This window comes from Pelobates fuscus, chromosome 10, assembly GCF_036172605.1.
Source record: "Pelobates fuscus isolate aPelFus1 chromosome 10, aPelFus1.pri, whole genome shotgun sequence".
Lineage (NCBI taxonomy): Eukaryota > Metazoa > Chordata > Amphibia > Anura > Pelobatidae > Pelobates > Pelobates fuscus.
This window is the reverse complement of record NC_086326.1, coordinates 77,650,896-77,674,593: the sequence shown is the minus strand read 5'-3', so window position 1 is coordinate 77,674,593 and position 23,698 is coordinate 77,650,896. Positions and strand designations below refer to the sequence as shown.

At 40.2% G+C, this 23,698-nt stretch overlaps 1 protein-coding gene across 1 annotated transcript in view; it reads left to right on the top strand.

Moving 5' to 3' along the window:
- The window catches only part of SYNPO2L (synaptopodin 2 like), a 78,798-nt gene that overhangs the window by 12,067 nt on the left and 43,033 nt on the right, over nucleotides 1-23,698 (top strand). The gene's annotated exons all lie outside the window — the stretch shown is intronic.

The window sequence follows — 23,698 nt, the reverse complement described above, 5'->3', positions numbered from 1 at the left end:
TGCATTGTGCACAGTGGGTGAAGAGACAATGGTTTTGTTACTGAATGAAATCAACAGATGTCATTAGTGCCTATCTCAAGGCTTCGCAGCTACAACACAGGATCACGGACACATTCCATGGATTATTGTCTTCACACAAACGATCTTTCTTCATTAAAGTTTTATAGCAGCCACAGGATGCCTCACCAGTTGATTGCAGATAAGCATAAATTATGCTAACTATTAAAGGCACGGTCAGATTATATAATTAACAGCACTTAAGTAAATGCCTAGATGCAGTCCTGCAGTTAAACAAATTAAATGGTAACTGTTTACAATTGTCAGTTAGTATGCCTCTAGTGGCTGTCAATCAGAAAGCCACTAGAAGCACTTCCTCCTATACTGAACTTTTCTTCCCCAAAACTGACATTTGGCTCATGACCTCCAACACTTGTCCACTTGACGAATATCAATCCGAATATCGTCCATTAAAATAGTTTGGAGAATGCTAAACATTTAAACTTTAGATTGTTTTGTTACATCTGAAATGACTACCTCTTTAAGATTAATGTTATTCTTCATATTAAGATAAAAAAAATGATGTACATATATACATTATAGTAGGAAGAAGGTTTTAAATGGTTACCATTACATAAAATACCATAATTTAGAATCCTTATGCTCAAACTCTCTAAGTCTAATGCACACTGAAATATAGTGGATATTCTGATATAGTAGGCATTTGAAGTCTGTATATTCACGAAAACATTTTAATCAAACTAACCTGTGCTGTCTAGAGCCTCCTGTTACTGTCGCCCTGGTATAATATAAAAAAAGTTCATTTTTTAAAGGGTGGTTTGATATGAAAGAGCCATTTGGGGATGCCCCTTGATTTAATATCAAAACGTTCAAGAACAATTTGATATAAACCAAGGGTCTCATGGGGCCCAGGGATGCCTGCCTTCTTGGCTGTCTTGTTAATGCATTTTGCCAGTCAACATCAAGCCTGGATGAAATTGAAATTGATCATTTAGAAATATGAATTGGTCATTATCAATGCGAGATGTGATATCCATTGATTTATATCAAACTGTTTTACATTTCTTTAATATTAAACCAGGAGACAGTCCCAAGGGACAATTCTTATTATTTTTGGCATTTATTTATTCTGCAGTGCATGTGCAATAGGAGACATAGTGACTAAGAGTGTTTTATGGTTGTTAAGTTGCTAAGATTGCTAATTTATCTACTGTTCTCAATCCCCTATTCAGTTTGTGATCCCCCAACCTCCTTTGTCTTTTTTGTTGTCCCTGTAAAAGTTGTTGCTCCAATCCTTTAGTAGTCTTTTGGGCAACTATCCTATTTGTTAGTAGGGTATTTTTGGGTAATATAAAAAAGTGTAGAACATTTTTGGTTTTATTATATTTTTTTTCATGAATTTATTAAATTGTTCAGTTTTTTTTTCATCTGTTGCTTCTTTTGTGCCCTAATCAACATTTTGCCAATGCAATGGATTAATCAATGTCTCAAATTGTTTTGCAAAATCCCCCCCATTTGCAATTACCTTGTTCTTTTCCCATTGTCTCCAGTGCAGGAGAAATGTGTAGAAGTAAAAATCTAAATGGGTAGGCCCACTTGGCCCAATTAGACCAATTAGACCTATGACTATCAGTTCAAATAACAGAATTTACTTTTTTTGCAAAAAGGAACAGAGGACTAAAGTTGCCAAACAGGGTGTAATTCAAAAACCAAAAGCAAACGAATTCCAAGCTAAATTCAGTCTATTTGGAACAGAACTTGCACCCTTGTAATGGTAAGCAGCAGATGGGTTTTGTCAGGCCCCCTACAGGACAGCGCCAATTTCGGGATTCTTATCCACTGTCCTCACGCTGTGCAGCGGGCACTAGGACCATGCAGGAAACCCTTCAGCAGCGTTCCCTGTATGATCCTAAAAGGCCGGCCAGGCACTCTGTCAGTGGACGGACCAACCCCTTTTCTGGGCAGATCCACCCATCATGGCCATTGCTAGTGATATGGGTTGCATCACTAGCGACTACCTCCTCATGGTCCTGCCCCCCCCCATCCCGATTCTCCCCTCTCGACTGTTGGCAAGAATGGTTTTGTAAATTATTTAGTGCGATGAAAACTGAATTCCAAAATATATGTCAAAACTTGATATGCAGTGAAACAGATAAATACAAGTGAATTCTATAGTATGTACAAGTAAAAATAATAAATAATAAATCCAGACAACTTTAGGACTAGTAAATGTTTAAAGGGGCTGTCTATGCAGCATACTAAGCTCAGTAGTGGTTATGGTGCCCAAAGTCTCCTGTCCCTGTCCAACCAGGTAAGAGTTAAACAGTTTTTGAATGGGTTGACACTAATCTGGGTCAACAAGGACCTTATCAGTTATTGCTTAAGTGGAACTTCCCCACCAAAAAAAGATTTATTGATTTGGCCCTTGTTTGGTTGGAACTCATTGTTTAAGAGTCTCAGTTTATACTGTCGACCATGAATTGCATCCAAACACAGGCTAAATTGATACAGCTGATGCAGAAGCAGGAACTCCAACTTTAGAGATTTCTGGGTGGATTGTGGGCTCATGGTGGATCGTGTGCTCGTGGAGGACCTTGGTAAGCGTTAAACTACTTAAAGTTGTTCCAAAACAGTTTGACTCTTTCTTGGGGAATGGCACCATAACCACTACAGCTTGCTCAAGTGGTTATGATGCTTACACTGCACCTTTAAAGAGAGATTTTGTTTCTTCTTGCTTTTTATACACCTTCTTTCCTGCCTCTGTTTAATTTTCTGCATTTCATTGTGGTAAGCTCTGTGCTCATTGTAGAACATGGACCAGACAGGGACAAGAATTTGGCCTGGGTGGCTGAATAGGAGGTCCTGAGAGACTGAGTAGGAGGTCCTGAGAGGGTCATGTTGTGTCATCACCAATGACAAGTATGCTCCCTCACCCACCCAAAAAATATTTAAATTTAATTAATGATAGGCGTGTGCTGGATTTGCTGGTGTCTTAAATCTATAAATGGGATTCCAGAGGAAAAAAGGGCCGGTTAAGGGTAGTGTGCATGCATTTGGAGGCTGCTTGTGGGCGTGTTTGCAGAAGGGTCTGGTTTAGTTTTTGTTGTGTTGTAGGTTAGTTTGTGTGGATAGGGGCAGTAGTGTGTGTGGCTAGGAGCTGTGGACAGAGAGATTGTGTGTATGTGAGTGTAGAGGATGTATTATGTGTATAATGGACATAGTGTGTTGTATGTATGGGGGATGTAATGTATATGTCTAAAGCTGTAGTGTATGTAAGAGTGTGTGTAGGGACTGTAGAGCATGTGTGTTTCTATGGGATGTAGTGGGTGTTCATTGGGGATGTAGTGGGTGTTCATAGTTTGTATAGTGTTTGTATCAGTGTGTGTATGTGTATGGGGTATGCAATGTGTGTCTAGGGGCTGTAGAGATTGTGTGTGTCCATGTGCTGTAATGTATGCATTGGGGATTTAGTGTGGTAAGGGATGTAGTATGCGTAAGGTAAGTATTTTGTGTGTACTGATGCAGTATGAGTTTACAATGGCTTTAGGGACTGGATTGCGAGATATGTGTGTGTGCTGGGGCAGGGGGTTGAGTCAATTTATTATGTTTTTTATTATTTTATTAAGTAAAAATGTATTCTTCCCCCTCCTTTATTCTTACCTATTGGCCAGGGAGAGGGACATGCTCTAGTCTACACTTTCACATATTCTTCCACTTTGATAGAATCAGAATGTTGCTGTGAGTCTGCACTTGGTGGTGGTCTGACTACCCCCTCCGGCAGTAGTTGCACTGGATGTAAAAATCAAGCATGTGCAGTACACGTCCAAAAATCGTTAAAGTGGCTCTGTGACCAAAAATAATTTATGTGTTCAAGACTGGTTGAGATCTTCCTTGTAGAGACAGCCATGATGATTCAAGTGCTATTATTTTGGCTACCTTGGCTCTTGCTTATCTAATGACTCACTAGTGTATGTAGCTACTGTACTCTCAGGTGAACCATGAAATGACTGTTGTCCACGACAGGAGAGGGCCGGTACATCAGAAGGGAGGACATTTGTGTTTAAGGAATACAGTGTGTGTGTAAGAGAGGGAGGGAGTGTGTGTGTGAGTGTATGTAAGGGATGCAGTGTGTGTCTGTATGAATGTGCAGGGTAAGAGGTTATTTAATTAATTTTTTTTTTTTAAATCTCCCCTCTTACTGACATTGAAGGCTGACACAAATCATATGACATTCCAGTGGTGCTTAGACATTCTCTTGAGAACCCTGGCACTATGTGGTATCGGCGTGTTGCCGAAGAGGACTTGGCAGGTATGAAGCCAGACGCCCTCCTTGCCATACAAGCCAGCAATGACCAGGGGAAGAAGATCTTTAATCTACCTTGCCCGCGGCTGTGTGTGTTACATATATATATACATACATTCTGAGTATGGCCGGGTATGTATTGGATGTGGGTATAGTGGATACATTGAATGTGGTATAGGGGAAATAGCGATTGTGTGTATATATAATGGCTGTAGAGTAGTGTGTTTTTGTACTCCCCTGTACCCCCCTGATAGTAGCACTGTATAAAAGTATATGTAGAATAAATAATGGTCAAGGAACTCATGGTAACAGCAAAAAATAGCAGCTTTATTGGGGCAAAAGCAGCAAACATTTCGACCCCCCCAGTCATTTTGTTGCTACTTTTGCACCAATAAAGCTGCTACTTTTTGCTACTACTCTGAGTGCCTTGACCATCATTTATTCTACATATCTGGAAGGGGAGCCTGGCCGGCCATGGTCCCGGAGCATATGATGGTTAGTTGAGTGCGGTATCCAGTACGTCTCTACTGTATAAAAGTTTAGATGTTTAAAATTTTGACATTTATTAAATGAGAAAAAGGGAGATGTGGACGTTTGACAAAGGCTGAATTACTCTATTTGTAAACATTTTAAAGGTATATTCATTGTTTTCTTGCCAAACGAAAATCACAAAATTAAACATTGCTTGCAGGGGGGCAGGGCCAGGCCGCCGAAGGGATCAGACATGCTTTGTCTGAGCTCCTGCTTCAGGGCCGAAAATCGTTGATAACTGGGGGCCAAATCCATCCAGCGACACACTCCGGTGACCAAATTGATCCCCTGCCGTTGGGGTACGCAGTGATACCTCCTACGATCACACCCGGTACCGGCGGTGACCCGACGGAGGCCCGAAGCACGAGGGAGCTTGAGCCGGGAAGAGACGCCCGCTCACCCGGGTCTCCGGCTGGCGGCTGGCGTCCCCCTCCCCTTCTGGACCGGGTAGGTCATCCCGGTCTACACGGACACCCAGGTATGCGCCAAATTAAGTCTGAGAGCCCCACCACGCCATGGCATACTTACAAAGCAGCACCCCTCAAAATGCCCGCCACACGCAAGCCATGTGCGCGACCTGCCAGCATAATGGAGGCGAGACCATCCAGCGCCACCTGACCTACTCCAGGGCCGTATCAGCTGACTACACAGAGACCAGCAGTGGTGACTATGAAGAGACCTGCACAAAACAGCCCATGAAGAGAGAGGCAGTCAGACCCAGATACCGCAGCCGAGCTACACAACCTGCACTCAGCCTCCTTCACCGGACCACCATCTGTACGGTCCAAGTGGAACAGACAGCACACTACAACCTGCCAACCTCATGGACTGGGCCTATTCAAGCTCTTCAGCTTACTTCAACAAGCGGTATCTCTTGATTGAACACTCACTCTTATACCCCATTTATGTCGCATATCCATGAGAATCACGCTAGGCCCCGGGCATGCAAGCCTCCTTATGTAAATTGGCTAACCCCTATGGTATGCTAGGTTGCAGGTGGGTCGAAACTACACACAAGCTGAGAGTGAAATAAGCATTAATAAATAAGCCTGCTGACTTGGCGTTTTGGCATTTTGAATGCATATATACAAAGTGAGATCCGTGTCCCAAAAGCATAGTATAGACCTGTATTAAATGTGAGAAACTAACTTAACTAAAGCTCTGACCAAACATGTATATAGTATAAGTGTATTTGTACAGCCGAAACTACAATGCTACAACTGCTTATACTCTTATACCATAATTTTAAGTATGCTTAAACCTGTTTAAAATATAAAATTGTGCATGTTAATCGTGTGCCCCGCTTGTTTCGCGTGGGAAAAGCTAGAGGACTGCCTTTGGGGGTACCTCTTGCCTGATTGTGTTATATCTATGCACTACAAAAAAAAAAAAAAAAAACATTGCCTGCATTAGCAGAAAGTGTGCAAATAATTTAAATATGTAAGCAAACAACTGATATGAAGAAAACAGATAAACTTCAGAAATGGTAATGTGGGGGGCAATTTTGTTTGAATTCTCTCCTCCATCCAATGCTGTGAGTTGGGACGAACTATTAGAAAGCACCGTGTGCCTTCTACCTATTGGGGAGGCTGCTCGGTAGCCTTCACTGTTCCCTCGGCGGTGCATTGAATTGAATCTCTATACGACATACTGAGGCATATGAGATTCAAGCAAAACCACTTTACTACTTAAAAATAGATATGGGCCTGAAGCTTGTGTTTGAGTATGGGCTGGGGCCTTAAAATGTGTGTGTTTCTAAAAACAAAAACCACAGCTGTTGTGACTGAGGCTTTACTCCACATGACCGTTTTCAATTCAGTCCATATTTGTAGATGTGTCTGAGAGAGTTGTCGGTCTCTATCACCTGTCAAGGAGCAGTTAAGGATAAAAGAGGAGATTTTTCTCGGAGTTCTGACATTCAGCTGTGTTAAAGGGACACTATAGCCACCAAAACAATTTTAGCTTAAGGAAGCCATTTTAGTGTATAGATCGTGATCCTGCAGTCTCACTGCTCAAATCTCTGCAATTTATGAGTTAAATCCCTTTTGTTTCTGTCCATATAGCCCTAGTCACACCTCCCCTGGCTGTGACTCACACACCATGCATGAAAAAAAATGGTTTCACTTTCAATTAGATGTAACTTACTTTAAAATTTCTTATTGTCTGCTCTCTAAAGTGAATTTTTATCATAGACAGAATGCTTCTGTGGGGTCTAGCTAGTTATCAACAGTGCAGGGATAATACATTTGAAATTAAATTGAGTTTGTAATGAAGGAAGTATAAACATTAGCTGACTCTTTACAGGAAGTGTTTATGAAGGCTGTGCAAGTAACATGCAGGGAGGTGTGACTATGGTGCTTAAACAAAGTGATTTAACTCCTAAATGGCAGAGAATTGAGCCGTGACACTGCAGGGAAATGATCTATACACCAAAACTACTTCAATAAGCTAAAGTTGTTTTGGTGACTATAGTGTCCCTTTAACATTCATTTCCTGCTTTATAAGGAATCCTTCAGACTGTCTCTTTGTGCAGAGTCATCATCAATCTATTATTCCTGTAAACATTAGTAATAGTAGTTTGTCTCTGTTTGTTGTTAAGTCCCCTTAAAAATATTGAATATGATGACATAGAATATGTTGGCGCTATATAAATGGCAAAAAATAATAATAACAACAACTCAGTTTCAGTGTTTCTTGTTCTTACCCTAAAAAGTTTCAATCTATGCAACAAAACTCTCTCATATTTTAAGAGAAAGGTCAGTATGATGCTAAGAGTGTCCCTTGAAAAAAAAAAAACTAATAGCATTTCATTTGTATTATTTGTGTACAAAGAACCACTAGTGCGTGAAAATCATTGCTCGATTGTATTACTTCCTTCTCATTTGTTCGTTTGTGATTGGAACATAAAGAGGAGCAATCATGGATTCATCCCTCTTTAAAGGGTATTTTGAGGTCCATTTTTTATTTTTACAGCATGTAGCCATTTTAATACAATACTTCATAAGTTCCACCCTTTCTTAAAAACATGTCAGGGCTATCAATGAACTAGACTTTTGCCATGTACTGTATGTTGTGCTTTGAGTACAGTGACAACTATAAATATGGAATTCAAGGGTAGCCGGGCACCCAGTGTTGGATTTCAGGACTCAGATTGCCAAAAGACTGATGGCCCAAATTGGAGAAGATAAAGTCTAATTTTAGTTGTCACAGTAGCCGTTACTGATTATATGTGTGAAAGCACGGTACAGAGTAAGTGCTATGGAATGACTGGGAAGCAAAGAATCATGGGTGATTCTAAAATTTAGAATTTGGAGGGGTTAACATCAAAAGAGGGGTTCCCTCAAATACATAACAAGCGGAGAACAGAATACAATAACAGAAAAATAGTTCATGTTTACATTGTGGCTGCTTTGGGAAGATTTCAAAGAATCGGTTCGATGCTGACACTCCCATCAGTATCAAACCACTGTCACTCATATTGTAGTGGGGCCACAGGACTGAGTTAGAGAATCTTCATGTTCTATGCCTGTCATGACAGAGCTGTGAGTAGCATTCAGAGAGTGTAGGGAGATTGGGGTGGGGGGGGGGGGGGGGAGGATTGTACTGAACATCCTATCCCTTCTGTCTGGCCTTTGACTGTACTCTAATGAAGTATAGGCAACTGTTCATAGGTACCCTTTTCTTTTGTCTATTTAGAAGTAATTCATTAAGCTTGGTGGGCATTCTAAGGGCTGGTAATATGGTATTCTATCCCAATCTTTCTTTGCTAGTTTGGTTCTGGCCTATGGTTTGGGGTTTTACCAGTTCCTGACTATATCCTAGATTGTCCTGATCTCCTTAGTTTTCTACTATGCAACACTGAATAATGCCAGCTATGTTTAAAGGTATCACCTGTACTGTGCAAACTGCTTAGGTATAGAGACTTGTGGGTAGAACACCCTTCAAAATGGGCTGAGTGCAATGTCACCGAACCACAATGATGGCAAATACATAAATAATATATTTACTAAAATGATTTATTCACCTAGGGAAAAATTCACATAGTGTCTAGACTGTATGTGTACCCAGTATAAAGTGATGGTAAAATGCGTGGGTTACTGTTATATAACTAAACACGCAGTGCTATTTTTACCCGGAAGTGGTTTTATTCATTTATAGAAAATAATGTAATTGGCTGCCAAATGGTTTATAAATACATTTGAAATAGATTATAGATTAATTGTGTCTTCATTACTTGTTTGTTCTGATAAGTTTTAAAATCATGTTTCTTGTAAAGCACACCTCTAATCTTTTCTTAGAATTTAGATGGTATACTAACTATTTTTTTTAATTTAATTTCTTTTTTACTTTTTATATTATGCTTCATGTTACTGGAGATGTCACTGTTCTGTCCCATCAATAAATAAAGAAAATATATAGTGAACATAGTCAATAAGATGAACCCAGTTTGCTTCCACCTAATATATTCACTATTGATTCAAAACGTTTCAGCACTTTTGCCAAACTAATTGCATTGTATCCTATAAACTGATTAGGTTGACTTGGTCATAGAAGAAGGAAGAACAGAAATTTTACATTGTATTCATTTATTGTAAGAATAGATTTGTAACACACTTTACATATCAGTGGACTCAACTTGTAACAGCACACAATGTCAAATAGCAGCTGCTAAAGCCAGCAAAATATTATCATGCTTTGAAAAACTGATGTTTAAGCAGATTATATTTTGTCACTAGTAACACATTAGCAAGACATCAACTAGGCTGCAAAGTAAGTGCTTTATTTATGTCCATTTGTTTTTATTTACAATTCATAAAATCTATGTTCTTCAATTAGAAATAGCCCAAAGAAGAACTACATAATAATAAAGGGAATGTAAAAAGATGTTAAAAAGATGTTCAGCAATACTGGGTAATTGACTTAAAGTCCCTCAATAAGACATGATAGTTATGAATAAGGCATTTTCATCACCAAGAGGCCAGCATTAGAAATGAGCAGTGGGCTCATCTTAAATAGGAATAGATTAAATAGTGAGGTCAATGCAGCTCTGGAAAGCATTACAAATAAAGTGGTGACTACATATCTATTAAGAGAGGTTGAATGCGTTTTTGGCAAAAATGATCATTAATAAGCATACCGTATATACAATATTTCACTACTTGTTATGCGTTTTTCTTGTACTAAGATTTGTTTTAATTTCTCAAATTAGTCCACAACTTATTTTATGCCTATATTGTTGTCTCTCACTTGTAATCTGGCGTGCAATGGTTTCTAATGTTTTATTCATTGATCAATAATTGATAATAATAATAAAACATAAGGCTATACTCTTAGATCAGGCAGCTAGTAAGACAGATGATTAAAATTCCAAAACAAGATAAATGGGAAGATTATACCAGCTGAGGTGGGGAGACACCTGATAAAATGTAACACAAAACAGGAAAAACAGAAAAACAAGAGCCAAGATGTCATCTGAATACTCAAAAAGGAGAAGGTCATAACAGGTTAACAAAAAGCACCAAACGATGGATCCCTGGGGCCTTTATCCTATAATTAGTAATTCCAGTATTAGAACCAAGGGTACTAAAAACTTCCTGACCCACAATTACTAATTAGGAATTTCTCATCCCAAATAATGAGTGCTGAGTCAGCGAAGTTCAGCATTGTAAGCTTTCCATGCCCCTGTGCAGGGGATAAAGGCTGAAATGGACCTCTTACAATCTCCACAAAAATCATGAAGATGAAGATGCCCATAAGATTTTTTTTTTTTTTTTACACAAGGAGACCAGTAGACCAGATTTATCATCCTAGATTGTGGGAGCTGTAGTACACAAGAAATGGGGTTTCTTCCTACCTCTTAGTGAATATAGTAGTTACAAATGTAAACAGAGCAAATTAATTAATGTTTAGAGGGCTGGTGTATTTTCCAAGTGTTGCAGAGACGTGTAAGGAAAGAAAATAAATATGTAATATTACTTAGGCAAACCACATGCCTTTGTACAATATAGACCTTTTAGGGTATTCAGGATCTCTCTGGAGATTTCTCTGCTATTTTTGGCCTCCGCACTATCAGCAGTCTCTTCCGTCCAACTAGCAGGTGGCTGCGATAAAGGAGAAAGCATTTCTGATTAAAACATTTTCCATACTCTGTCTTGTCTCAGGCTTGAGATATGTCTCTACTTTAACCAATGATACACTAGTTTTCCCAGCATCTTCGTTGGCTGATAAAATGATTCAGTTTAATTGCTGAAGATATCATATGAATCATATCATCATGTGATTCTTTTCTTCAATTTGAAAAAGGTTTACATTGTTATATCCACATGATGCCCAAATTAAAGAATGCACTAGTTCCACTTTAAACCTTGGGTTGCAGGTTTGATTCTAAGTAGGATCTGCTCGTTTTCTACTTAAGAGGCAAAAAAAAAACCAAAACCTCAAACAACTGTTCTGGTATACTGTACACTGGCATCAATTCAATTTAGAAAAACAACAAATAACAATAATTGGTGTTCAGCAAGAGATGTTTAGAGAGCAAAAGGGTTGTTAAGTGAGTACAATTTTTCGGGATACAAACAAAATGTAAGAGATGTATAAAATGTTAAAGGACGCTTGCATTAATAAAAGTAAAACTAATCAATTTAAGTGAGAGTGCTCTCTGCTCTTTTTTCCTATAAATAGCTAGAACACATTGTATTTTCAATAAACATTAAGAATGACATAATGCATTACTAGATTTTTAGCATTATAAAGTACATTATAAAAATGCCCTTGTCTGCAGTGAATAATCAAGATCAAAAGTGAAGTATTGTGTCTATGCACACCATTATGCGTGCAGAGTTAATGTGGTATATACCTAGTAGAAATTATTCACCAACGTTGAAGATTGAGAAACTATTGTGGAAAGGATTAAATAAGAAATATATAGAGCTATGATAAAGGCATATAAGGACTGGTCTTACTGCTCCGGAGCTCCACAGATTTACGCATTTAAGAGACATAAAAGCTACTTTAACTATATGTTTTGGAAGGCAGAGTATTGGCCGTGGAGGAAGATGAACTGGGGATTCACACTTCTCTCTCTAATCTGGAAAAAAATAATTCGATTTTTTTCAGACTTTACAAAATTCACATCCCAGCCAATAATGGCAGTCTTTTTATATTCATGCGAAAAATGACAAAATATATATATTTTTAGTTGTTGAAATATTTCATTAGTTTAAAGGTATACAAAATTCAATTTAGCCAAAATACAAAAGAACTGTAATGTATTACTTTGAATAACACTCAAAATGGGAATAACCAGCTGTATTATCCTAGGAATGTGCATTGGTGCTAATTACAGCAGCACAGAGGAGAATTAAATTAGACAGAACTTTATCTTAATATCCATATGTAAAGCTGCCTACTCCAAACTGACCCAAAGGTGGCAGCAAAGTGTATGTAAATATATTGTGCAAAAACCGCCTTGCAATGATTTGAAGTTCTGTACATAATAATTTTCAATGTAACTTGTAAGTACTGAACTTCTGAAAAAGGTTAATGGATTTTTATCACTAAGTGAGATCAAACCAGTCAAGTTGGAAAAATTCTCATATTCCACTATTCTTTCAAATGATCTATTTTGGCCTACATTTTGCAATAACCTTGCAATTCCTCCATAATTCTCTGCGTGTGAAGAAAAACATAAGAGTAAATGATTTATTTCCATAAACACAGATGTCTTTCAAACCAACACAGGAGGAACTGTCACACTGTAATACGATGAATCCTTACCTTCTTGGCTATGATAGAACCATCTATTTTTAGTTGCTAAGACAGAGGGAGTCATTTAGTCATGGGTTAATTCCAGTTGGACTGCAGTCTTTAGTCAGCACTTAAGAGCGCTGCTTTCCGTCTTAGTAACATATATTAACCTAAGCTCTCTGATGTGATCTCTCTTAATCCAAAATTGGACATACTGGTGGAGCATTTTCAAGCAAGATCCTCTCCATATACGGACTCACTGCCATCTCATTGTAACAAAGTGTAATGTCTAGGAACACTCCGATTACCATAGCCACTGCAGCTCCCTAGAGTGGTTATGGTTGCATGATTGACCTACTATCCTCCCAGAATAATCGTCGGTTTGACAACTTTTTTGGCATCTACCAGCTGCCTGAAACACCTGCGTTTCTATTAGTTCCATTTAGCTAAACCCTACTGTGCAAATACAAACATGCAAAATTAAGCCTTGTGCTCAAACTTCCACTAATCCTGGATGGCAGCAATGACTATAGTACACATCAGCCCTAATACATACAACAAAAAACAAAGAAAAGAGTTACTTGCGCCTTATCCCAAATCCCAATGCACATTTAAATAACTGGAGGTTTTTTAGTATCACGCCAATGGTCATTAAAGTGTAAGCTCACCTGGCACGTTAAGGCAAAACCTCCTAGGTGAGTCCTACACTAACCTTGCTGCTTTCAGCTAAAACGTGAAAGGCAAAATCTCTAATGAGATATACAGGGGTATTTTTTCTAAACCCCTACACACCTATTAACCCTTAATATGGAACACTTCTGTGTGCTAGTAGCCAGTGAGTGCCTTGCTGCCTTGCTGCACCGCTGGGCTTATCTCAGTGCATGAGCTTCCAGTTATAGAGAAGGCAACTGCGGGTGCCTGGTGGATCCCGGGTAAGTTGTGAAATTGTTCTCAAATAGTTTGACTATTTTCCCTCGGACCACAACCACTACAGCAGCCTGTTGTGGTTATGGTGCTTGGAGTGTTCCTTTAAATACAATTTGTTTGATCTACAGCCTCTGTCTCACCGTTGTCGGATAATAAGATTTAACAGATAAATATGAAACTGTCAGATATGTAGCAGGCTTAGAATACCACAATTTCAAATGTCCGGTAATAGTGCTTAGAAACTGGATAATGTCAGCGAGTTACTGAGTTTCTCATCTGTGGCTTGTAGTCTTTTCATATCATTACTATATTCTGCCTCTTAACATGGAAAGCTGTCATGTAATTTAGTCTGTGCTCCAGAATCTGCCTGAAACCCCATTGCAGAAATGTCCAGACAGCTGAGAAGGAGATGATGGCATTTTATTTTTAGGCTCTGCATTATACACACAGAGTTATGCTGAGCCGTATAAATAGCTGGCTATTATAAAGTAGTATATTGTGGGACTCTCTAGTGCCCTTGGTGAGCCATTCATTAATTTAACTCCGTAACAGGAATAAACTGTGCATTTTGGACGTTGACACTGAATATTTTCTTGGCAACTCAACAAACCCTAAAATGATATTTTTATATACGTTGGATGGTTTGCATGTTGCTTACATGTACTATTTTGCTCAATAAAGCTGCACATAGATCCTGTGGGATGTCCCTAATTAATATGGATTGTGATGTCTATGAACTCTTGTAGAAGAATATCAGCATGTTTTAATAGCATTTATAGATAACATACAAGATCCAGCGCACTCACTCATTCACTAAACAGAAACGCCAAAGCTAACAGATTTTCAGTGTTTTTGTTTTTGTTTTGTTTTTAAACACCTAATTTAGGCAAACAATTACAGGGTGTTAGTTACAGTATATGATCATACGTTTCTTAAGCCTGCCTCAATGCTAATGTATCCTATTTTTGGAAAGTCCTCTCCTTGCAACCCAATGCCTGCTCTTATGAGATGTACCCACTTACTTGCGCAATCCTTCCACTTCTCTCTGCTCTGATTAGGTATTATGAGTTAAAGTACTAAAGTATACAAGATGGAAAAATAGCTGAAATACAGATTTTTTTCTAAATTCTCTACCTTTGCTAAAAATGTGCGTTTCTAGTTCTGTAGCCAACTACCAATACATTGAATAACCTTCACTGTCTTAAAGAGTGCTCTTTACTGTGATAAAGGATGTGCCACTTGCCAACCTGTGAAAAGGGTATAAAAGCTTACATGTGTGACAGCAAAATGAAACCTATGTAACTAAAGCCTAGATATAGGTGTCAACGTAGAGAATAAAATGGAGAGGGGTAATAGAGCACGTGAAATGTGGGAAACAAAAAATAAAAAACAACAGTAAAGCAAACAAGAGAAGGATTATCCTTATAACACATATAAAGAAAGTATAGTTAACATTGCTTCTATAGTCAATAGGTGGGTTCAGACCAATTGCATAATTCCCTTACAAAGTTCTAATTCTTTATTAAAGAGATGCACCACTACTGCCCCCCCCCCCCCCCCCCAATAAATAAAAATCACTTTTTAGTAGATAAAAACATGTATGCATTTAATTATGTATTTTTCATTAGGGATATATCTAAAAAATAGCTTGCAAATACTGCTGAACTCTTGTCTGCAGACTTTGCAAATCCTCCCCTTCTAACCCCGCCCAGACTTTCTGTGGCTGTCCAATCACAGGTTTTTGCAAATCAAGAGCTTTGAGCAATTGATGCCTCTTGAGTTTAGCTCCACTGAGCTAACTGTGACAAACTCCCCTCTCCAAGTATGTTTGCCACAAGCTCCTGGAGGAGCCAGCTTGCCAGCCTCCTGCCCACAGACTATGGGCCCTGCAGGGAAACCTGTAAAAGACTACCAAACTTGACCGACTGTTGGCACTTATTTCCCTGGAACTGTTTTGGGCATAGGACCATGTGCACGGTCGGTCAAAACTATGACTTCCAGGAAATTCATGAACCCCTGAACCGATCTGGGTGATTTTTGGATATGTTGTTCACCCAGATCGGGGCTATCAGGACTTATGAGGATATGTTGTGTTTTGGGGTACTTTTGGGACATTTTAGAAATGTGTGTTTTTCCTGCTTGGAGAAAATTGAGTTGATACAGTAATAAACTTAATTATTTCCCAAGCAGAAGGGAGGGATTGTTTGCCTTGTGTGGGGGTGCCTTAGATTGTAAATGTGTTGCCATTGGTTTGGAACTTTGTTATTTGATAAAAGTGCCTATTTCTACTGAAATAAAAACACTCTTCACACATAAAGCACTTCAGCAAGCTAAAGTGCTTTAGGAGTCTGGAGTGTCTTTTTAACCATTTGCATATTTTTGGAGTTTGATGCTCCACGTGCAGAGTACCAGCATACCAAAATAATGTGTTTGTAGATAAATTCAAGCAACCTAGCAGTTGTATTTATAAATAACAGCATTTAACTGGCAAAAAGATTACCAGGGCTGTTCAATAAAATGAGAATTGTTGAGAATACTAAGCAAATTTAAAAGCATTGCCCACAATGGCTAAATGAGAACTTCTCTATGTCAACTATTTTTTCATATTGTCTAATTTGCTCTTATATTTAAAATGTATTTAGAAATCCCTACAATACACTATTTAGTAAATAACTCTGTATGTTGCTACATTAAATTATATGGATAAAAGTAGGCAATTTACATATTTTCAAAAATTAGAGATTAAATAGAAAAGGCTCTGTTGTGTGTTGTATAAATGTCCACTGTGACTAGAATCTGTTCTATGGTGTGAGGTCACATTGCCTCAAATAAGCTAAAATTAGCTATGAGCAATACAGGTTGCATGATGTGCTTTCTAATATTTTTTGAAAAATGATCACTTTAAAAATAACTACTGGCTCAGTGAAAGCAGGATGAGTTATTTTTAAAATGGAGAATCACTGTAAATTCCATTCCTGGTTGTTTAGCTCAATGGAGCTAAACTCAAGAGGCAGCAAGTGCCTAGAGCACCTGTCTTGCAAAGACTTCACATTGAGCTGCATTGGGAAGTCTGTGATTGGACAACCAGAATAAGTCTGAGCGTGTTAGAGGGGGAGGGCTTGCAAAGGCTTCAGGCAAGAGATCTGTAACTTTTGCAAGCTGTTTTTTGATATATCTCTATAAAAAAATGCATATTTAAAAAAAAAAATTATTTGGCCAATGGAGTGTCCATTTAACTCTAAGGGGGAAGATGTTTTAGAGGGAAAGTGAGGACAATACAAATGGTAATTAATTTACTGTTATCTGAGCTTTTCCAATGCAAGTCCAATCATTTTTTACACAAATAGTTACATATGTCACTGTGTTTTTTTTAATTTTTATAAAGACCACTTGTGAGCCTCTTCTGTATTATATAAAATATAAATATTTTAAACTTTTTGCTGCATTATATCTTTAATGCATTAAATAAATAATGCATTAAAAACAAGGGCTCATTTAACCTTATTGTTTCCCTTTAAATGAGTTAAAAAACAAAAAACAATCAAACATAATTTGCAGTCTTTACATCATTACCACCAGTGGTAATTGAGATCAATTGTTTACAGTAAGTACTGAGTGAACTGTTTATCTCATATGCTACTGTGTTATAAGATCTAAGGGTTCACTTGATATAACTGGCTACTGTTTATGAGCTTGTGTTGTTTAAATCTGTTCCCATGGCCATTTAATATACAAACAGCTAAGCAGAACATACTTTAGAGATATATTTTGATCTGCCCATTGGCAAGCGGGAAGTATGCAACAGGATAGCAAATGCAAGACTGAAAGTTGAAAATATAATACAGTAACTGAAACATAACGAGAACACAATCTGCTTAGTACATTTTTTTCTTATCCACGCAAACTATTTTAGAACTCATAGACCATTTAGTAAGCAAAAAATAAACATCTAAACCAAAACAGAATAAAGAAAACAAAAAACAAAACAAGAATATCTATGAGAGAGGAAGGAATAATTACTGAAAGAATAGAAAGTGTAAAGGTTGATTTATGGCACAAGGGACACGCTAGGTACCAACCTAAATGTTATGTATTTTTTAGTTTTTGGCCTAAATGGCCATGTTCAGTTTTGTATAGTATTTATGAAAAAATACAAGTTTGTAACATTCTACATCTTAACCCTGATTCCTCTGTCTCATCTCCCCCATTCTAAAACATTCCCTTCTTTTCGGATCTTCCGTGTCCAACAATACAGTTGTACGCGTCATCAGAAAGCACAGCAAAGGTTTCTGGAAGTGGTAGTTCAGTCACCAGTGTAGAAACCTGATAAGTGAACTACATGCTTCAGAAACCCCTGCTGACCAAAAGTGAGGCTGTGCACAGAAAGCACAAGTGTCAGCGACTCACGCCTTTTACTTAAAGAAACAATATAGGAATGGCCAGGGACGGTGCTAGACTATTTTGCTCTCTAGGCAAGACCAGCTACTTGCATCCCCCAGTACAAGAATTACCAACATTGTGTGTCTCTTTCTCCCCTCAGTTCCTTTGTGTGTCTCTTTTTCCCATTCCACTGCCCCTCTGTGTATCTCTTAATGTCCAGCACCTTTGTGGGTTTCTTTCTCCCCCAAGCTCCTCAGTGTGTCTCTTCCCTTGGCCCGTCTGTGTGCCTCTTTCTCCCACAGCTAAATTGTGTGTCTTTATCCCCAGCCCCCATTTGTGTCTCTTTTCCCCCAGCCCCATTTTGTGTCTCTCCCACCTAGCCCCTTTGTGTGTCTCTCCCCCAGCCCCTTTGCATGTCTCTTTTTCCCTTTCCCCAGCTCCTCTGTGTGTGTCATTATCCCCGTCCCTTCCTGTATGGTAATTCTTGTTGTATGGATATATATATATTGATCATCGATTTCTAAAGCTATTTAGTTAAGCAAAAAAAAAAAAAAAAAACAGAGTATATTATGATTTTGCACTATTCTGTGCACACTACCCAGAGTTCCAGAATTTTCTTAAAGTGCAGTTGTCTTATCACATGACTCGGACTCTCTCTGGGCATCTGGCCAGTTCTGCGGGGTGGGCTGATGTCTTGTATGTTTTGCGTAGCTGCACTCTTGCATGTCACTTGCATGAGTTAGGTAGTTGATAATAACATCACCACGCCCCACCCCCCCTGGCCCCGTCCCCTTCCATCTAAGCTGCTGTGATTAAAAATGTCTGGCCCAAATTTTTTTCACAGTCTGCCCCCTGCTAGTGGTTGTCATACTGACAGCAACTAGAGGCACTAAACATGAAATACTGGATTAAACACAGTAAACCATCTGATTGGCACAGTGTAGCATTTTGCCACACATGCACACTAGCCTCCCAATGCTTTCCTATTGGCGGAGTTTCACTGACAAGACTGGTGCTGCGACAGGGAAAAGGTAAGTAAACCTAAACAGTGACTATGGTACTTTGCGTTGGGAATATATATTTGCATTCCTAACTCTATAGTGTTCCTTTAAGCCCTTGCAGCTAAGCATGTACAACAGTACATATTTCATAGGCCTCAATGAAAGGCTCTTAAATGTCAAGGCTACATTCTAGAGCTCGCAAAGCTCAAGGCTTATGATGCAATGTGTGAGGTTTTGCATTTTATCAGGGATTTGAGTATATCTTTTAATTTAAGCGTTATCTGTGTGCTGTATTACAAATGGGCCAATTCCAGCCTAGGGTAACTCTTTAAAGGAATATAAATTAAAATGCACTCCACAGGCTGCAGGTAGGATGATAAGAATACTTCAGTTTATTTAAATGGGAGAGTATCAAACAGTGTCAGGGCCCCGGGCAGCACGTGGTCGCACCCGATCGGTGTGACCACACAAACAGGTTCAGGAACTTACCTGTGCAGCAGCGAGTCGGGAGCCGAGGTTGCAGCCATTTGTAGCCCCGCCTCCAAAAATCACGCGAGGGTGCGTGTGATGTCACAACATCAACGCACATGCACCTTCTGGGGTCATTGGCCAAACTCTGACCAATCACAGCCCAGGGAGGGGTATCTAAACCCCAGAATACCTTAGTTCATTTCGCTGTAGTGGTTTCCGTTCCTGGTATCCAAGAGTGCGTTTTCTTGTTCTTGTATTTGAGATTCCTGGTATTTGACTTTGGCTATTCCTGACTATTCTAATTTCTGCTTTCCCTGACTTGGCTTTCTAATTGACCTTGTGTATTTCTGGCTCCCTTGACCTCGGCTTTCCCTTGACTAATCTCTATCTTTCAACGTATTAATCTGGCCATTCTAAGGACAGGTTTACGTTCTGTCTCTTTTTCTGTTATATGTAGTTGTTACATAGTTTTGCATGTTGGATCTTATAGTAGTCGTGACAAACAGACTCTAAAAATTAATAAAGGGCGCTACCCTAAAGAGACACTACTCCAAGTGTCAAAACTCTGCCATTATACATAGAAATACAAAAGGATTCACACCAAAGGCTTACTCATTTACCAAAACAGTCTTTATTCCTTACAGAGTAAAACTATATAATAAAACGTGAATAGGCTAAACATCGAAACACCAAAGTAGCATTGCATACACAGGCCCTACCTCAATGTTTCAGCACCACAGTGCCTTTCTCAAGGGACAGCAGTCCCTGACTGTTTAGACTTAGTTCAATACTTAATCTAAAACCAGAACTGGTTAATGGTGCAAAGGAGCACAAAGGAATTATTTATCCATGTAGAAATGGCTAAACAAATCTATTATAAGATATTCTGATTGTAAATCTTTGGTTGGGTTTCCAGATATATCATGTTTCTTTTGGGCAGCATATCACTTCTTCATGCTGATGGGTTGGACATGAAACATGGTTTCATGTAGCAAGCAATTTCGTCAAATAGAGGAGAGAAATAAATATAGGCTGTTGCTTAAGACTTCGTCCTGTAGCATGTGAATGCTACATACCACTGGGCAGCCAATCAGTAGTAACAAGCAGGGCCGGATTAACATAGGGGCTGATGGAGCTGCAGCTCCAGGCCCAGGCCCATGGAATAGGCCCATTTTTTTTTTTTTTTTTACACACTACCCTTAGGTTTGCCACCTGACTGGTATTTTACTGGCACAGCCGGTATTTGAAGCTGCCTGGCCGTGCGGGTATTGCAGTAATACCGGCAATACAAATGCAGGTATTTTTCTCAGAATAAATGGAGATTACTCTGCAATACCAGCACCAGCCAGTAGGGGTCACTGTGTGTGGAGAGAGGCAGGGATAGGAAGTTACAGCATTTCCCTGCCTTTCTCTACTACTCACTGATCCGTGGGGGAGCAGCAACACAGCATAGAGTCCAGACAGCAGCTCTACAGCTCAGGTAAGTGTGAGAGGGGGGAAAGGCAGCAGGGACACATGGGGACACAGACACTAGGGGACACATGGGGACACTGAAACACTAGGGGACATTGAGACACTAGGGGACATATGGGGACACTGAGACACTAGGGGACACAGACCCTAGGGGACACATGGGGACACAGACACTAGGGGACACTGAGACACTAGGACACATGGGGACACAGACACTGGGAGACCTGGGAACACTGAGACACTTGGGGACACTGGAAAACATGGGGACACTGAGACATTAGCGGACACTGAGACACTAGGGGACATATGGGGACACTGAGACACTAGAGGACACAGACACTAGGGGACACATGGGGACACAGACACTAGGGGACACTGAGACACTAGGACCCATGGGGACACAGACACTGGGAGACCTGGGAACACTGAGACACTTGGGGACACTGGAAAACATGGGGACACTGAGACATTAGCGGACACTGAGACACTAGGGGACATATGGGGACACTGAGACACTAGAGGACACAGACACTAGGGGACACATGGGGACACAGACACTAGGGGACACTGAGACACTAGGACACATGGGGACACAGACACTGGGAGACCTGGGAACACTGAGACACTTGGGGACACTGGAAAACATGGGCACATTGAGACACATGGGGATGCTGAGACACATGGGGATGCTGTGAGACATAGGGACATTGGGAGACACTATGTCCTCATGTCTCCCAGTGTCCCCATGTCCCCCAGACTGTGTCCCTAGTGTCCCCAAGTCTCCCAGTGTCTGTGTCCCATGTCTCTCAGTGTGCCTAGTGTCCCCATGTGTCCCTATATGACCCAGTGTCCCCAGTGTCTATGTCCACAACTGTCCCCATGTCTCCCAGTGTCCCCAAATGTTGGTCTCCCAGCCAGTGTCTCCTAGTCTCCCAGTGTCTGTGTTCCCATGTCTCTGTGTCCCTAGTGTCTTAGTGTCCCCAGATGTTTCAGTGTCCCCATGCCTCCCAGTGTCTGTGTTCCTAGTGTCTCAGTGTGCCTAGTGTCCCCATGTCTCCCAGTGTCCCTATATGTCCCAGTGTCCCCATGTCTATGTCCACAACTGCCCCCATGTCTCCCAGTGTCCCCAAGTGTATGTCTCCCAGCCAGTGTCCCCTAGTCTCCCAGTGTCTGTGTTCCCATGTCTCTGTGTCCCTAGTGTCTTAGTGTCCCTAGTGTCTCAGTGTCCCCATTTCTCCCAGTTTCCCTAAATGTCTGTGTCCCCATGTCTCAGTGTCCCCATGTCTCACTGTGTTCCCAGTATCCTAGTGACATGGGGACACACTAGGACATTAGGACACTGGGAGAAATGGGGACACTGAGACACTGGGAGACTAGGGGACTGGGCGACATGGGGACACTGACACTGTGATACATAGAGACACTGAGACACTGGGTGACTTGCGAGACTGAGACACTGGGAGACAGGGAGACAGTGGGAGCAATCCATCTATACAGCAGAATCAAACTGTGAGTAGTTTGTTGGTGATTTTACTGAATTTTCTCTGATGTCACTCCTTGTGATTTGCATCATGTGATGTCACACATAACTAATTAATTATACAAATGATTAAGGCTGGTATTTTTTCAAAGAAAGGTGGCAACCTTAACTACTCTTCACATACTCTTGCTTAAATGAGCACTATAGGGTCAGGAACACAATCATGTATTTCTGACCCTATTATGTTAAAACCACCACCCTGGCCCCTTCTTGCCTCCCTAAATATAGCAAAATATTACTTGTATTCAAGTCTGCAGCTGCTGGCTCTGCCTCTGAACTGACTGTCTGCTGACATCATCAGAAGTGGTGGTCTGAGCAAATTACAATACTTCCCCATAGGATTGGCTGAGACTGTCAACTAGGCAGATCAGGGGCAGAGCCAGCACAAGGCCAGTGGAGTTATTTTCTCTGAAAAGACAGTGTTTACTGCAAAAAGCTTGAATGGAATGATTCTACTTACCAGAACAAATACAATAAGCTGTAGTTGTTCTGGTGACTATAGTGTCCCTTTAAGTTTGGAAGCTTAAGAGGGATGTATGGGAACAAAACTTGTGTGGACTGGCTGACCATAAAATTAGTTTAGGTAATGCAGACGTTGGTCTCTCTAACAATGTGGCATGTCCCCTTTCTTCTATACTCACTACATACACCTTTTCTCTGTCTCAGACAATATACCTGGAACTTCTGCCTGCTAGTAAGAAGGTAAGGAGACAAGTGGACCAGCGAGTGCTAGGGTACAGTCCTTAGAAAGCATGGAGTGAGTGCATCATTAGACGCATTTATGTCAAGCTCAGGGTGCTGCCTGCATAGTATGCCCTTAGTTGGACAGCCTGCAGGATTGGCAGGCAGCCTGACATGCATTCATGCCAGACTGACCTTCCAATTCTTTGGACAAACATGCCCCCTTTTTGGGCATGTTCACCCCCTTTTGGTGGGTCTGGTAACGTGATTCGCGCCAGTGGCACACCCTTTTACCCCACCCATTGACTTCCTGCTTCACTGGACACTGCTGTTAGGGGTTATGGATTTACTTGAAAGATGAAAGCATAAATTAGAGAGAGATTAGCATAGAGTATGTGTCTTCTTATAGCTGCATCCTATGAGTTTCCCTCCAGCACCATCTCCATCAGATACATGACGCTTGGGAGGTATGACTGTTTTAGTGTTTTTGGTCGATAAGATTCCGTAATTAGGCCCCATCATAATTGTCAGCACCAGGCCCACTGTGCTGTTAATCCGGCCCTGGTAACAAGGCATAAACAAAATAATATGATTCATTTGGCATGCCTAATCAAAGGTTGAATAGAC